Source organism: Patagioenas fasciata, chromosome 4 (genome assembly GCF_037038585.1).
Source record: "Patagioenas fasciata isolate bPatFas1 chromosome 4, bPatFas1.hap1, whole genome shotgun sequence".
In the NCBI taxonomy this organism is placed as follows: domain Eukaryota; kingdom Metazoa; phylum Chordata; class Aves; order Columbiformes; family Columbidae; genus Patagioenas; species Patagioenas fasciata.
Genome location: NC_092523.1, coordinates 20,775,605 through 20,793,853, shown reverse-complemented (window position 1 = coordinate 20,793,853; position 18,249 = coordinate 20,775,605).

Here is an 18,249-nt window from a genome sequence, read left to right as displayed (position 1 = left end):
CATCTTGAACACAGATCAGTTTTTCCTTTAACATAATACAGTATTTTCGTAACTCAGATCATTTTGGTATATCCTAAGGTAATCACCAAGAAAATACAACCAATGTCCTAAAACAGCTTAAGTGCTCATAAATTGATTTCTTCCTAAATTAAATTGAAATGTAATGATTTATAGTATTAACAAGTGGCAACAGTCAGTACATTCGATGTTACATTATCCATTAAGCTTGAAGGATTTTCTTTATATTGCTTTAGTTTTTAGAACCATGTGATGACCTCCACCACTAAATAAGTATTTTGTCACCATAATGGATTCCACATGTAAATTGCAGCCACATCTGTAATACAACTTTCTCCAGTGTGCCCAGTTTTAGTCAAATAAATATTCTTACTAAAGTAAGTAGGTTGCTGCTCCTATTAACCTTGAAGATGTATTAAAGATTCACATTCCTTGAATGTTAATCTTTTTGCTACATTCTGTTAATATTTTCTGAAGTGTGCAGAGCCTACACGTGTTAAAATATTTAGTCTCCCACATGGAACCATGGGGCTTGTACGATGCAAGCTTATGGGATTTAGAACTTTATCCCATTTCAAAACCAACACAGGCACATAGATCAGATTCATAGGGCTTTGGGAGAAAGATTTTGGGTTCTGTCTTCTTTCCAATTCATAGAAATTCATACAAACCATGATAATTTATAAATATTTCAAAGTAACTGTGATAGAAATGGAGGGCTCCAAATTGCAAATCATGAAGCTGTCAAATTGATAATTTCCTATTTTAACAGAAAGAAGAAAGATTCAAAACAAAAGGAAAAGGAAGGCAGGACTGATAATAGTATACATAATAATGACGTTGGAGTTAATATTATTTTGCACTGTGGGGGCATTTTCATTCAAGCTATTTCTTGTTGTGCTTTTAGTCTGCTAGTGTATTTTTCTCAGTTTGCAAGCATAGGCAATGTCGACTTAATAAAGATGGATCTGTTCCAGGGTCTGGTGCAAGTCAAAGATTAAATGCCACCAAATTTTCTCACTCTTTCATCAAAATACATACAATGTGCTAGCAACTCAACACAAAACTACTGTATTCAGCCATACATAGTATAGTGAGACCATAAACTATCACTATCCTGGGAGTGTAACACTGAATTGCCCTACCTTTGTTTAAACTTTTCACCTTTTTTGAACAGATGGTGGGGGGTTTGTGGGTTTGTGATGTTTGGGGATTTTTTTTCCTTCTAAATAGGAGGTGCATGCTGGGGGGTTTTAATTTCTGTTTTGCTTTGAGAAATCATGTATGTTACAAAGTCAGCTCCAACTAAGTGAAATGAGGACTGTTGGTATGGTGACGCTTTTACAGAAGTTCTACTTTAGTTAGGGTGATAATTTTGGTAATCTGAATGCATATGTGTTAATTGCCTCACAAATGAAATCAGATCCTATGGGATCAAGCTGACTTATGGGGAACTCCCACACATGTAGAACAAGCACAACATAACCATTTTGCTATGCTCAAGGATTACAGTGATTTCAGTCACGACCCATACATCATACACTTTGGAATGATCTATTTGCCACTTGTTGATCATTGAGTCCAACATGATTTATATGATCTTTACACCAAAACCAATGTTTACGCCATCTTACAGGCACAGAAAAGACCATTAAGAACACTGGGTCTTATTCTGATATAACTGCTTCTGTTTCAAAATACCCAATGAAACAACAAGGTATCATGCAATAGCTTAGGGAAAAGCAGTAACAAAACCAAATATAACACCATCACCCAATAACAGTACAGAGCCACGAGTATTTAATCAGTAAAACAATCCATGGCACTGGAAGGTATCACACCATTAGTTTATCTGGCTGTCAGGGATGTGACTGCCCAAGAGTTTTGCTCTGTATTTCTAAGTATAATGAAAGAAGGCCATCTGACACACACTTGAGACTAGAACTACCTGTTTTATGTTAACTAATGATGCACCAGTCGTTAATCCCAAAGACACTTCTGCAGGTGAAAAGACCATCATTTCACCTTTCTAATTTATGCTGATAAATATTTAAATTTGGTCATTAGAATTCATATGCATATCAATGAAAACTACCATACAAAATTTCTGCAAATGATTTGGCATTATGAACAGCAAAAAAGAGAAATTTTGAATAGAAATTCATACCTGACTGTGGTTTTCAAACCTTCCAAAATCCAGGAGGCAAGAGGCAGAGGGTTCAATTCAAGTCCATTTTGAAGAACCATTTTATCATAAAACTTCTGAGGGGAAAAAAAAAAAAAGTTAACAATGATAAAGAATACAGAAATATTTTCCTTCCATCTTTAAGCCCACCAATTGCATACAAACACACAAAACTTTGTAGTCAGACATAAGATTAGATTTCCCACATAATTGCATTGCAGACTACCTTTTTCTTCTTTCTTGGGTATTCATCCTCTAATTATGCTTAGGAAGATAATTGATCATGTCTTTATTTTTGTTACCACATATGCAGAATCCAACTACATGTTGTTTACCACAAACTTTGTCAGATCCATCCTACAATAAATGTGTAGCTGACTTAGGCTCTGATCTACAAACTTTTTATATTGTAAAAGTTATTTGGTGCAACTTAGTGTTCTGGAAAATCTCTGTGTCTGTTCACTTTGTGGAAGATAAATCCAGACACAATGTAACAATTCTCACTGGCTGTTCAGTCTTAAAGTCTTTTTCCTATGCTACAAACTGATATGGCTCAAAAAACTGCATTAGCTTCTTAGAAGCTCTGCTAAAACATACAAAAACCATGAGAAATTACTGTGATTGGAAAATATTTTAAATTTTTAATTGGTTTATTTCAATGAGTTTCCTTGGAGGAATTCAACTTTTCTTTGTGGACGTATGTGCAATAATGTAGCTCTCACACTAACTGGGATTTAACTCTTCGAAACAAAAAGATCACCTTTGGTATGTCAATTTCGTAACTGTGACTGTTGAATCTGAGCTGATGCCTGAGAAACAAGCAGCAGGGAGATGAGGGAAATGCAGCATTTTTCAATCAAAAAGTCAGGTTCAGTTTCATTTAGGAACATCTCCTTTCTCCTCACGTACTTTACATTACCAATCTACATCATGAGCAGCAGAGATTCAGACATATTTGTATCCCGTGTAAAAATTCTGGAAATTCCTTTTTTTTCTGCACAACTGCACATATATACAAAAAAAAAAAAAAAAAACAAAAACAAAAACAAAAAAAAAAACCACCACAAACAGAACAATCAAAATCACACTTGGAACTCAATATCATGTGTAAATAGACTTCTTTAAGTCTAAAATAAATCTGTCATCAGAATAGGGTTCTGGAGCTTTTCATCTTGCTGTACTTAAAATCGGATAGAACATTTACAGAATACATAATATATTGAATTTCCCATTAAACCATTGAAGTTGAAATATATTTCTTTGTCTTAGTTTGAAATATTAGTTGTAAAATGTAAAAATAGGTTGTTTTCTTTATGTTTATATGTTGCCAACAGATAGTCAAATTATAGTTATGGATACTATATATAACCACACACAACAGCAGCCATTCACTGTTGAGGAACCTGCATGTGTCTTCCAAGGTGTTGATCTGTAGAACTCAGTGCAGGGCCTTGAAAAAACACTTGGTTAGCACAAACTCAAAACACAATACTACTGTGTTTATTACTGCACTGACCCTATCTTGTATTGCTTGCCAAGAAACACTCATTAACCTTGGTAGTGCCACACTAACACAGCTATATTGGTTTCAGGATCCTTGATAGTACACTCAAGCTTAACTGTAGTATCATCTCTGTGGAGCGCTATGTTGTGCCACGCAAACATAGCCTGGAAGGACACTTCAAGAATTAATAGCATTTTTAATTTTGGACAGCTGTGTTCATTACAGTGCAAGGTTAAACTTCATCTGCTTCAGCAGATGCCACTCCTCTGCATCTCCCAACTTTCCATTGGAATTAAATGGTCTTACAAACGATCTCAAGTATCTCTCTTGACAGCATGTTGAGGAGCTTTGGCAACCATCAGCTTTCTCATATAATATCCTTAAAGTTCAAAATTATTCCTATTTGACTCAGGTAGAGTAAATAGGACCCTCTCCATGTGCAAGATAATCTCCCAAGTATTACAGCAGCTCTCGAACACTTAATTATCACTTTAAAGCCCTCTTGAAGAGTCAGGTAAATTCTGAAGTGTTGTGTTTGCAGAAAATTATTCATTTTAACTATTTTCTGAATTACTTAAACACTCTTTAATCTACACCACTGCAATTTTTCACTTTTATATTTCCAGCTTATCCATGACCCTTTCCATCACAACTTCAAAAAATACCTATTCAACGCTGTTCGGCATATGTTTATCAGTCCATTTCGTTTCCTTCAATAATTCTTTAACTATTGGCCAGCTAGAACAAGTGTGATTAAGGAGGAAGTGTGTCAGAGTTCGACAGAGGAGACTTTGTATTCATTTCCTCACAAAAAGGCTGTAATCTGAACTCAGATTCATGAATACTTTTGATCATGAATCCAGTATAGCCCCTCATACCTATTTGTCAATATTGTCATAGCATGAACTCACCTCCACAGAGGTGCTCACTCTCGAGTCATAACTCCATAAGACCCAGGCCTCCTTATTGCCACCACTCCTTCAGCTACTTGTTGTTCTTGTTATATGAAACTGTGTCACACAAATATATACCAAATACTGGCTTGTGATGAATATTTTTTTACTAGAATGAATATACTATGCCATTCTTAATATTGCAAGCAGAAGTAGAAACCTAAAATTGTGGAATATTATTGCTACATATTTAGTGAGTTATCACAAAGAGAAATAGATTAGAGTTTCCCAAACTGAATACATCTGATGAAAGATCTATGGTGAAGTGCCAATACAGACAAATTGCGGGCTGACAAGCAACATATTCACTTCTTCTTGCTTTGCAGCTTTTAGGCAATATATGAATACAACATCACCAGTCAAGAGAGTAAAATCTGCCGATCCCAGACTGTGACAACATAAGGTAGTCAAACATGTAAGCATCTGCTCCATTTCTGTGTGGCTGCTGAGGATGATGCTTCCCCATTGCTCAACAAAGTGAGTCAAAAGGGCGACACCTATGCAGGACAACATGGAAATTACTCTAGATGCCATCTCCACTGACATCTAAAACACAGGTCACGAAGTCACAAAGGAACAACTGCATTGGCTTTCTCCTGGATTCAGAATCTGTTAATCTTCTTACAGAACCTACAATACTAGCTACTCTTGAGATATATGGGACAAGCAAGGGAAAATTATTACTATATAAAATTATTAATATAATAATATATAATAGTATAGTATAATGAATATAATAGTATGATGAATATAATAGTATAATAAATGTAAATAATAAACATAATAGTATAATAGAAAATATTTGTATATAAAATAGTAAAAGCTGCGGACAGAACAGGCACTCCCAGGCACAGCTGGAGATCCTTTCTTGGATTCCCAGTTGCTATTGCTACACCCAAAAATCTTCTTACTCTTGGCAAATACTGACAAAGCACGTAGAATTTTGCATTATTTTTGCTGTTCTGCAGACCTGAAAGTTGAAAGAAAAATCTCAATCCTGCACAGTTTGCACTGATCTGATAAAAGTCATTGTCGCATTAAGCTGACTTGAACTTTGAAGCTTCACAGAAAGAGTATGAAGGTGCAACGAACAACGTCCCTTGGAAGGAATAGCATGGCAGTGGGAAAAGCAGATCAAGTAGAGGATGCAATGTCAATGGATAATTACATCGAATTGAGGCTATCCCAAGGAACATTGTCTAAACACTGCAGTATAATAATAACTCAGGGATTAACAGTGTTGTACAGATTCTAACGCCTTCTAGATAAAATGGTGTTCTACCTGATTTACAGCACTGAGAGAAAAATGCTACAGTTCTGAATCTCTCAAAGGTTTTCCAAATCATCTCCGATCTCAAAAGAATCATGAGGAAGTATTTCTAGAAACACCAGCTTCTCTTTCAGTTCTTAGTTCCTCCCCTAATTCAACAAAAAATTAGACAGGCTTCTGTTGTCATGGAAAGAAATGTGAACTGAATTCAAAAAAATCCTTTTAAGTCAAAGAACCAGGTCCATAATTCGCAGGAAAAAAAAAAAAAAAAAAATCTATGTTAACTATATTTAGTTTCTGTTTACAAGAAAAAATATTTACTTTGCTTTAGATAATTATATTTGTGCAAGCCAAACATCATTATGCAACTTTGAATAACTCAGAAAATTATTTTCATAGCACTGACTGAATTAAGGCAATAATATCATCAGATTTTGAAATGTATTTTTCCTCTATTGATACTTTTTTTTATTCTGTCCTTGGTGAACTTTTTGGCCATTCTTTATTCAGCTCATGTCAAATAAAGAGCAAAATGAACCAGTGAGTACAAGCACTCTAACAAGCCAAGATAAGACACTCCATCACTTTGTGATGAAATATTCAAACACATTGCCCACCGGTATCAACTTATTCGTGACTGATTTAAATGATACACTGAAAAATGTGCTTTAATCTTCCATATAATAAGTTTTTAAAAATTAAAACTGAAATCACAGTTTAAAGAAAAAAGCTAGGAGACATTTCAGTCATGATTTACTTGATTGTACGTTTTCTGTTATTATAGTGGCTGGTTTCATTAATGAACTTAATACAGCTGCAAGTGTAATGCAGTTATGATCTAGAGTCGATAATTTGTGAGCTATCAAATGTCTTGGTGGCTACTGATGTCATTAGCCTTCACATTAAAAAAATAATGTTCTTCCCAATTATTTTTCAACTGTGAAGAACTTGCCAAGAAAACTGGAAAGAATATACGTCCTTAAGCTGTTCTCTGCCACTTTAAGCACTTTTCTTTAAACTTCAGATGAGAATATTTAGGATAGCTACCGATTCAAAATAACATACCTGACTTTACCCTTCTGCCACATTATAATTTTTTTTCTGTAATGTATACTTGGCACACAGAATGACTTCTTTACCACAGGATTAATCAATGCCAATAAAGAGATATGGGCTTAAAGAATTAAAGCACATGGACAACAGAACTACATAAAGAACTGATTCCTCAAACAACCTTTTTTCTCTATGAAATATTTCAATTTTAATGAGAATTTTGGACTCATTTTTAAAAAATTATTTTTTTTTCTCCTTTTTCGTCGAAACACAGAGAAGTTAACTGTGAAATTCACCTGGGACAAAGAGGATAGAGATCTTGCTTGATCAAATTATCAGTGAATATGTTAGTTTTGCCCAACTCCATTTCTCTTTTTATTTGGTTGGATGATAAGAATAACTTTTAAAGTATTAATTTCTGAGGACAACACAGGTAAACAATCAGTATTTACCTGCTTCCATTAGATCACTGGTATGTATACGTTTTTCCTTGTTTGCTGGAAATTCTGAATTTTCTGCAAGAATTAATCAAATTGCAATCAGTAACAATTATTCAAGCATGAAACTGACATACAGAAATTTGCAAGTTATGAGTCCATCCCATGAGTTTCATTTGCTCATTGTTTTATTAAAACTTCATGGAAAGGACAATAAAATCTTGGTATACTAAGACCCACAAAGCTCAACACTCTCTGCCTTAGAGAATTAGTCACACTCATTCATTTTGTATTTAGCAGAATTTTTTTTTGAATACAAAAAGGAGAATTACAGCACAAAGAAAAAACATTTCAGAAACAGACTAAAAGCAAGGGTGCTAAAACCAAAGGAGTCCTATATGTTTATAGAGCTTTTCATTTCTACATTTGCCAGCCAGTCCAGGGCAGCACTGGCTGAAAGCTGTTTACTCAGAGCAATCACATTTACAATGTGAAATCAATTGCCAGTCTCTTTAAGTTCCCTTTCTAACACTCAGAATTTCTGCCATGTACTTAGTATCTGTGTTAGTAACGGATGCAAACAGAGAAATCAAGGCCTGAATAGGTAGCAGTTGAAGCTGACTGATTCCTGAAGATGATTTCCACAGATCAAACTTAAAATGGGATGAGCGAAAAGGTTAGTCTTGCAAGTTTTTAAGCAGTCTCGCAGACATTAACTCCCCTTCAGGTTTAAACCACAAAACTTGATGAAAGGCTCTTGTCCTAAAGTTTTTGCATTTTTTCCAATTATATGAGGTGATTTAAAAAAAAAAAAAAAAAGAAGATACTATTTCTGCCTATAAATATTGCATCCTTCATATTCACAAATCATCAAAGTTACAATAATATTACTACCTACAATATGTTAGAAGGACATTGTCAGAAAGTATATGGAGTTATTTGTCTTGACAGTGCCATATTCTGTTGAGTAAAATGGACTCTGTTTTCCAAATCTTAAACCCTGAAGTTTCTTAAAATATCCACATAACTGTGGATTTTGGTCTTATTTTCTGTCTGGAGGACAATGACGTGTATGTATCTTGTGAAAAGCATAAAGATAACAAAATAAATACTATAAAGTGTGCCTTTCTGAAAAATTCATTGTAGATTTGAAACAAAAGTTTTACTTTCTAATTTTATCTGACAGTATGTTTTCGTTGTGCACTAAATGCTTAAAACTATGTTTTCAATTATGTGATTAACTTTATGCATTTGTGTAGCCCTATTGAGCTTCGTAGGATTACTCAAGCAGAGAAAAGTTTGCAGAATTACAGCTCAGACTGGTTGATAAGGGGTTTTTCAGTGAAAAAACAGACTTCTTTTCACCATTCATTGAGGACTATGCAGTTGCAAACAGTTTTTTTTAATTACAGTACATTATAAAATAGTAAAGATAATATTTCCCTAGGTACTGAGTGTTTATCTCCATTCTGTAATTTTACAAGCATAGAAATGCCACTCTCTCTACTACAAGAATGGCCCTTCTGAATTGGTTTCCATGAAAGTAATCATTGAACATTGCTCTGAATCATCATAATTTGAAGTAAATCATCCATTAGAAGGAATAAGCCCCAAAGTTCCTCAGAATGTACCACAGAAATAGACAATGATGTTATGATTTCTACAGAAACAAAGAGAGTTTCACTTTCAGGAACTTCTTTTGTCTTCTCATGGACAAAATGTGCACTTAAATTGAAAAAATTTAATCTTGTGTGATCAGTTTAAATTCGGTCTTTTTTTCCTTTTAAAATTTACACCTTTTTTTAAAACACAGCTCTCCACAGAGGTAAGTCAAATAATGACATGACAAGGGACTGCATTGTGTACAGTATTTTCTAATTTACTGATACAACACAAATACGCACAGCAAAGAACAAGTGGCTACATCATGAATATGAGCAATAAGTGTCAGCCAAAGCAAAGGGAAAATTCCAGACTACCTTCACTGACTCAGACTACTTTGGGAAGCTAGGTAAATCTTTAGCTATATTATTTTCTCTAGATGCTGTTTCAAACTGAAATCACATTCTATTCTTTGTTCATGCAACTAGGGCAATTTGATCTTGCTATAGAAGCATCACAATTTCTTTGAGCTCAGGTCTGTCCCAAGATGCTATCAGGAATGCTTTGGTGTCCCTATGTTTTCTTTTTTATCTGCTACTCACAGTTTGATATATCCATGTTCTAACATGAACTTCAATCAAATCAAGTGCCCTGGTATTGTTAAAATCTGTTACAAATATTTCATTTCAGTTGGAAATCGCACTAACATCCATAAAGGGAACATATATTTAAAGCAAGAAGAATTTGTCTTGCAGGTAGAACTCTGGAATTAGAAGATCTGCGTTCTTTTCTGGCTTTGAGAGACATCTTTTGAGTTATTTAATCTTCCTGTGACTGAGGTGCACCAGTGTAATCCTTCTGTAGACAAAGTTCCGTAAGTCTAGGTTTGCCCCTTACTTTCTGTATGTACAAAAAACTGTAGGTCAAATTCTTGTTTGATCTTTCTAGATACCTCCTTTAAAAAAAAAAAAAAAAAGTATTTTTATTCTCAGAAACAACATACAACAATCTTGTTCTCTTTACCTTCCACATGAACTGACATATGGCCACTGGATAAAATGGTTTCTTCTCTGAAGTTAATGATTAAGCTACTCTTGCCTTCAACAGAGAGTGTGATTTAACTAAACATGTTTGCAAAAGATCAGTTGACTGAATTTTTTTTTCTAATTTGCTCTTGTTAGCTTAATCGGCCTGCAGTAGCTGCAGAACTATTATTTCTGCATCAGGAGAGGCTGGGCTTGGTCCCGCTTGCCCTGAGCCAAGTCTCTCAAGTGGTCCGGTGGGAACAGAACAAATCTATTGTCAAATTCAAGCTACAAAATTAACAATGGGTTGTTATTAAGAGCTACATGCAGACACACAAGCAGGAAAAGCCAACTCCATTTTCAGACTGATTTAAATAATTGCACCTGTCAAGGCTACCCTAATGACAGAAAATTCACTTTATCAATTAAAACAAAAGTAAGGATCTTTATACCTGACCATCATCTTTAAGTGATGGTGATCTTCAGACAGAGAAAATATCTTATCTGGATGCACCTCTGAAGTGACTAGGGCCTTACTGGGTTGTATAAACCAGGCATTAGGCTCCTGTACTGACATTCAGCCAAATATTTTGTTTCAGAAAACCAACCTGGAAACAGAGCATTCAGTTTACAATTTTCGGGTGTCAATCTATTCACATGAGTACATCTTAGTGAGTACATAGAAAAGAGTTCAGGTATGTAACAGCATTTACTTAGTGTTTCTGAAGACCCACATGTTCTAAACACATTTATAGACTCTTATAATTGGGAAAGTACATAGTGAGCTAGAGGTTATACGGTTTTCTCACTTCAGCAGCTTCCAATATGTATCTGCAATATTTCTCAGTATTGTCAGTGCACACCACATCAGAATCTGATTGTTACATTTCAAAGAAAAAGTTTTCCATAACAATGGAGAAAAGAAGTCAATGTTCATTCACAACTGAGTCTTGAATTCTGGTGTTTCATGATAAGTATAAAGTTTGTGATATCTCTGAGACTGATTTTGAAATTACAAGCTATAACTATTTCACTCGTATGTAATTCAACAAGCCAAAGGTGGGACTTGTTAGTGAATGCTGTTCTCAACAACAGCCATTACAAGGAAAGATGATTTGTCTTACCACAGTGTGAATGTAATAGGTACCTGTGTAAATCCTACACATATTAGTGAAAGATTACAGGTAGATCTCAATGTAGAGAGAAATAGGTTCAGTTGCAAACAGGTGCCACACTGGTGACTGACATTAAGACAAAGCATGACAATCAAAGAGTCTGGACTGCCCCCAAGTCCTCTTTAGCCACACCAGTATACTGTGATGGAAAATATCCTTAGAGATCTGCTGAAGGGCATTGTGCTGGTTTTGGCTGGGACAGAGTTAAATTTCTTCATGTTAGTAAGTATGTATGTTTTGGATTTGTGTTGAAAACAGTGTTAATAATATATGGATGTTTAGGTTATTGCTGAGCAGTGATCCCACAGAGTTAAGGACTTTTCTGCTTCTCACACCACCCCAGCAGTGAGTAGGTTTGGGGGACACAAGAGACCTGGTAGGGGACACAGGTGTGACAGTTGACAGGATGTTCCACACCATACGATGTCATGCTCAGCATATAAAAGTGAGGAAGAAGGTAGGGCAGGGCGTTTGGAGTGATAGTGTTTGTATTCCCAGGTAACCATCATGTATGACAGATCCTGCTTTACCGGAGATGGCTGAACACCTGTCCATTGATGAATCAATTCCTTGCTTTGCTTTGCTTGCATGCACAGCTTTTGCTTTACCTATAAAATTGTCTTCATCTCAACCCACGAGTTTTCTCACTTTTACCCTTCCAATTCTCTCACCCATCCCCCTGGAGAGGAAGTGAGCAAACGGCTGTTGTGGTGCTTAGTTGCCAGCTGGGGTTAAACCACAACAGGCATGAAGCTTAAGTCTACAGAAAAAGCACCAGTACGGATTATTTTCCACATTTTCCAACTGATTGGAATCCCTATTAGAAAAGGTCAGGCTTAATTTGACACAGTTGCGTTTGGAAAGCCTGCGGTCCATCAGAGTTCAGGTAAGAGAAGGAAAAATAAGTGCTGTTTAACTCACCCAGTAGGAAACCATTCCATTATACTATGCATACAAAATATGTACTCAAGGGCATGTGGTTTTATTGCATAGCTACTGAATGTTAAAAGCATGTAACAAATAAATGTTCATCCTAGATCATGAAAGGAAGAAGATATTTGAAAAATAAGACAGGCATTTTTGAGCTTATATGACAGAGGAAAGTCTAGCAAAACTTAACAATGGGTTTTATTACTGCAGCTGTCATATCAGGATTTTTAATTTTTCAATATCCATTTTAAGTAGTTCAAAGCTATTTTGTGAAATCCCTGTTACATAATTAGCTTTAAATATTACTCAAGTCAGCATTTTGTCTATAAGGCACAAATGGAAGATGGAAGTTTAAAATAATGCTGCCTATTCTTCATACAGTTGAAAAGCCGTGCCAATATTATCTTTGTTGTGGCAGCAGCTGCTTGCAAATGCCTTTAGAACTGATTTGGGTCTCTGTCATGTGCTAATGGAATCACACAGGCTTTAATAGCATATGTTCAATGTATACAGTTCCTGGGTGATCCTACCAGAGCAGATAATTTCCTAGCAGCACACTGTGTGTGCGATTACAGCATCATTGTATCTGCATAGATTTTTTTTTTCTTCATCTAGAGTTACTTCTTTTTAGCATCTGTCTTCTCCTTTAGCTACCCCTGGCTGTTAGCTGTTTGGATTTAGCCACATAGATTTGAGATGTATATCCAGTGATTGTCACGCAGCTAATACAGAAAGGAAGGAAAAGAAGGAAAGGGAAGGGAAAGGAAGGAAAGGGGAAGGGAAAGGGGAAGGGAAAAGAGAGAGAGAGAGAGAAAGAGAGAGAGAGAAAGAGACAGGGAAAGGGAGAGAGAGGAAGGGAGAGAGAGGAAGGGAGAGAGAGGAAGGGAGAGAGAGAAAGGGAGAGAGAGAAAGGGAGAGAGAGAAAGGGAGAGAGAGAAAGGGAGAGAGAGAAAGGGAGAGAGAGAGAGAAGGGAGGAGGGGAGGGGAGAGGAGGGGAGGGGAGGGGAGGGGAGGGGAGGGGAGGGGAGGGGAGGGGAGGGGAGGGGAGGGGAGGGGAGGGGAGGGGAGGGGAGGGGAGGGGAGGGGAGGGAAAGAGGGAAGGGAGAGAAAGAGGGAAGGGAGAGAAAGAGGGAAGGGAGAGAAAGAGGGAAGGGAGGAAGGGAGGAAGGGAGGAAGGGAGGAAGGGAGGAAGGGAGGAAGGGAGGAAGGGAGGAAGGGAGGAAGGGAGGAAGGGAGGGAGGAAGGGAGGAAGGGAGGAAGGGAGGAAGGGAGGAAGGGAGGAAGGGAGGAAGGGAGGAAGGAAGGAAGGAAGGAAGGAAGGAAGGAAGGAAGGAAGGAAGGAAGGAAGGAAGGAAGGAAGGAAGGAAGGAAGGAAGGAAGGGCCCCAGAGAAAATTATTCCAAATAAAGGGGCAGTTCATGTAAATATGTATCATTCTGCAGTTTTAGGAATTTTGACAATTCCTTATGGACAAAATTATTAAGATTAAAGAAAGACTGTCAGAAAGACTGTCACCAAACACCTCTTGAATCAAGTTTCCACATTCCATTGGGGATACGCCCAAGATTCCTGTTCTTGGGCAGCAACTTCAACATCACACTATGATTCTTTCCCTGGCATCAGTATTGCCAGGCAGCTCAACAGACTGTAACTCTCACTGTTGCAAAATCTGTGACTGACACAGGCATGAGAAGCCCATGGTGTAGGCACATGGAACCGTTTGACCCACGTTACAGCAGCAGAAGGAAGGGAAGTAGGAACTGAGGACTGTGCTAAGGAATTGCACACTGCACTTAGAGTGGTTTTCTGCATAAAGCAATCTAACAGTCCTTCCTATTTTTCACATGTACTGCCAATAATCAACTGATGTTGTTCCACCTATTCCTTGAAAGTGAGAAACAATAAGGCAGACAAAGCTACAATTGAACAAGGCCCATAGGAAAGGAGGTTTTAAATGTGAAATAACTCTCAGAGCTTAGGTATGTCTATCTAGTATTTGACAGAAATTGTTTCAAATTATATCAAGCATATGTGCTTTATTCACTGAAACTTCTTTTAAAAACTTACCCATTTAAAAACTTACCCATTTAAAAACAACATTTTTTTTAAAATAAAATCTATTGTCCAAAGAAAATTAAGACAAGTAGAAAAATTCTTGTCAGTCCAGACTGGCAGAATGAGAGCGAAGGAAAAACTGGGACAGGGGAATAAATCAGGTAGCCATTACTTTAAATAAATGCTGATCTGGTTAAAGAAACTGCTGAAGACAAATTAGGAGTGAGACTGAATGTCTCCTGTCAGTGTGGTCATCCCATTAGCACCAGCAGAAGTTTCATTCAGAAAGCATTCCTGAATGGAGTCTTAATATCATGGGAATAATGACAAAGGATTAATGGCATTGCTTCATACCACCACTCCATCAAAATGTAGTATTTTGCTGTCCACCATATTTAAAGCATATGGAGAATTATTCTTCTGATTCAAAGAGCATGGGATTTTTCAAATTTATGTTTTCAGTTGCAACAACTGAAAAAAAAAATCACAGTATGGTATCTGAAGTGTAAAAGTACCTGCAGTTCTCTGGAAAAGTGATGACTCCACATGACAGCTCCACAGACTACTCTGCAAAACTGATGACCTTCTAGAAGAGTTTAATGAAAACTCTTTTGCTCATAATCTAAAGACTGAGATTTAACACATTCTACCTGGATATGGTCTAGTAACTAAACACAGATAGAATGCATTCATTAAAAATTAAATCAGACTCGTGGGCCAGATTATGAAAAGTGCTGAGAGGGATTTGGAAAACAAAAAACAAAACAAAGCAAAATAAAACAAAACAAAGCCTGAACTTAGATATCTGGTCTGCTTTAGTGATCTTGAAAATCCTATTAGGTACCTGTAAGCACCTAAATTTCTTTGAAAACTTAACCCTCTGTGCCTCCTAACATTAGGAATCACTGGATTTGAAAGGCTAAAAAGGGACTCAGCCTCACTTGCAATATACAGCTGTACATTTCAGGCAGAATTCATACAACTCAACACTACAGCTGTCAAATCAAAGATCCCTCCACCATCAACAGAGGATGATAGACACCCATCATAAAATCTCCCATAAAGGATAAAGCACTCTCTGGAAATACCTTTCTCAGACTTGGTATAAATGGGTCTCTGGAAGACACTTAGGGGCAGTTTAAATGACTAGACACATAATTCATACTACAGTCTAGGAAGAGAACGAAGGATTCTCTGTACTGCTGATTTCAGGAAGCCTTTTTTGAAGCTTTTGCTCTACCCCAAATGGTAATTAGCTTCATGTCTTAACCTGTACACTTGTGATGGCTGTCATATTAGAGAAAAAAGATTCAACCTACAGATCAGTTCCAGGCACCAATTTTTTTCTACATCCTAGTGCATGAATCCCCATGAACTGCAATATACCCACATGTTGAATCACCAAGTGAATGTATTGGGTCATGTAAAGGCAAAACGATGCAACCATGCTGCAATCTGCATGCTTATTTAGAGACTCCTTTTAACACAGAGGCGGTAAAGTGGGCTCTCCTCTCTCCTACTCAAGCTGGCCAGTGCAGTCTGTTATGGGAGAGTACAAGACTTGAGTCACTTTAATTTGACACTACATTCACAAAATGAAAATAAAAATGAGGACTGTTCACTTGACAAAGGGGAAAATTTCAGAGTTCACTGGGTGAAAGAGTTACCCAGGGAATTCTCTGAAATACTGATGGATGGGAGGAACATGAAATTTTGAGGCATGGCAGGCCAGGGGCAGCAGGGTTATTAGCAGAAGGAAATGAAAGGAATTTGTGAACTGGCTCTGAGAAAATGGCAGAGATAATAAGGACATGACAGCAATAAAAATGCCATTTTTTCCACAACGGCCCCTATGCTGTGAAGTCAGGTGACTGTTCATCCTGAAGGCACAAAATGTAGGAGGTATAGAAAGACTGGGCATCCTGATTCTTCCCACACTTGCCATAAAATATTATTTATTCATTAGCTAACAATAAGTGGAGACACCTTTTGCAGCCATTTGCTCTCCTTGCATGAAGTTTTGTTCTGCTTTTAACGTTGGAAATGTGACCAATCTGTAAACAAAATAGTAAGCCAGTTCTCCAAAGTACCCATTTTATTTTGTTATCACTTATTATCATTACAATAATTGTGTTGTATTTTACTTAAAAATTAACTTTGTGTGACATGAGTAACGTATATAATAGAAGAAAAGCATTTGAATTTTAATGAACGTTCAATTTTTAATGCAAAATTAAGTTAAGGAAGCCTGAAATTGTCTGGTATTTAAAAGAAAAATGTCTACACACACTATTTTCATAGAAGATTAGAAAGCTGTTTATTACATTTCACTACAGGTAAAGAAAAATTAATCCAATGCTTGTTTTTAGTAGCCTAGTTCAACCTCTTACAAACTCTGTAATGTCCATTAAATTCAAGGGATATAAGAATAGAAGTATATTATTCATCACTTACCTTTCAGGTTTCTTGAGGCAGACAAGAAACAATGGAAGGAAAAGAATTCTAATGCAAGTTTCTTGAGTGTGTGGATTAGGACTTTTCATGTTCACAAAGAATCCCAGGAAAACTTTTGATCTGAGAGACTGTGAACACTAATGATCAGAAAGAATGTCATGGAGGATTTGTTTATATTTTTAAAACTGTACATAAAAATTATTTACAAAGGAAACAAAATGCAGGCAAGAAATGAAAGACATTCTTTGATAAATTAAAAATGTTTGCTTTCTGTTATAACCTAAGAAAGATAGATGTAAGAGAAGTATACTGTGTGTATGTTCAAAAGCTTAACAGCATGAGGTATAGAAGTATTTAAAATGGTAACAGCTCAGAAAATAGTATAGGTCTTGAAATTAAATCATCTTCATAAATAAGTCATCAAATAGAGGGAAAAAGGCAAATTGGTATTAGTCTAATACAGACTTAGCTGAAGTATTAACATCCTTTTTTTTCCCTTCAGAAGGAAACTTGCTATTAAAACTTGAGTTCAGATAAATGAAAGTCTTGAGGCCTAAGTATTTGTGGTCCAGTTTTTCATTGTTTTTGGTCACTGGTAAGAATTTTAGTGATGTCAAACCATCCTCAAGATGTCAAAATACAGAGCACACACTATGATGCACCTTTGAAATATGTTCTACTATTTCTGAAAGTACAGGTTCCATAGCTCTCTCCTTACAATTAGGCTTTGCACCAACATCCTTCAGAGAAGTTCTCCCTATGCCTCGATATGGACCCACACTCTTAGTGGCAGTTATATGTTTCCTTCAGATCTGGAGGACCATGTGCCACATTACAGTTGTGTGTAAAGGCCTGGTAGGCCTGATACACATGAAAGAAATGATGGTCCACTTTGTACAACTGACTGAACCCAGGATTTCATGGGGATTTTCTTATGAAAGACAGATGACCCTAACAATATAAGACACAGTATTCAGGAGAATATCTCCTCATAAAAAAGAAGTCACAGAATCACATAATGTTAGGGATTGGAAGGGACCTCAAAAGATCATCTAGACCAATCCCCCCACTGGAGCAGGAACACGGAGATGAGGTTACACAGGAAGGTGTCCAGGCGGAATATGGAAAATCTCAACTGCCTAGTTCTTATCAGAACATAATTCTCCTCATAGTGTGCTGCCGGAAGGAAATTTCACATCATTTGTCTTTTTTGGCATAATTCATACCAGCTTTTTTTTTTTTTTACACAGCCTTTATTCATAGAACTCCTGTGACCCTTCTTGCTCCCCCTGTCAGGCTTCTAACTGTTTGTACTGAAAGCATCCTAAATAGGTCATGAGATCTGTAGAGCGTGGACCTTGTCTAATTGTTTGTTTCATAACACTGTGAGTGTATACTGCTGCTGCTAGTAATAAAACAAAATCTTGCCTTGTTCTTTATTAAGCTTGTTACAGATAAACACTTAGACATCTTGTTTTCAACCTACTTTCGAAACTAAACGAGGCTTATATGATCAAGGTTATGTATAGCTCCATGTATGTTAGTACTCTCAAAATTTCAGACCCTTCTGTACAACTTTAGCTACATT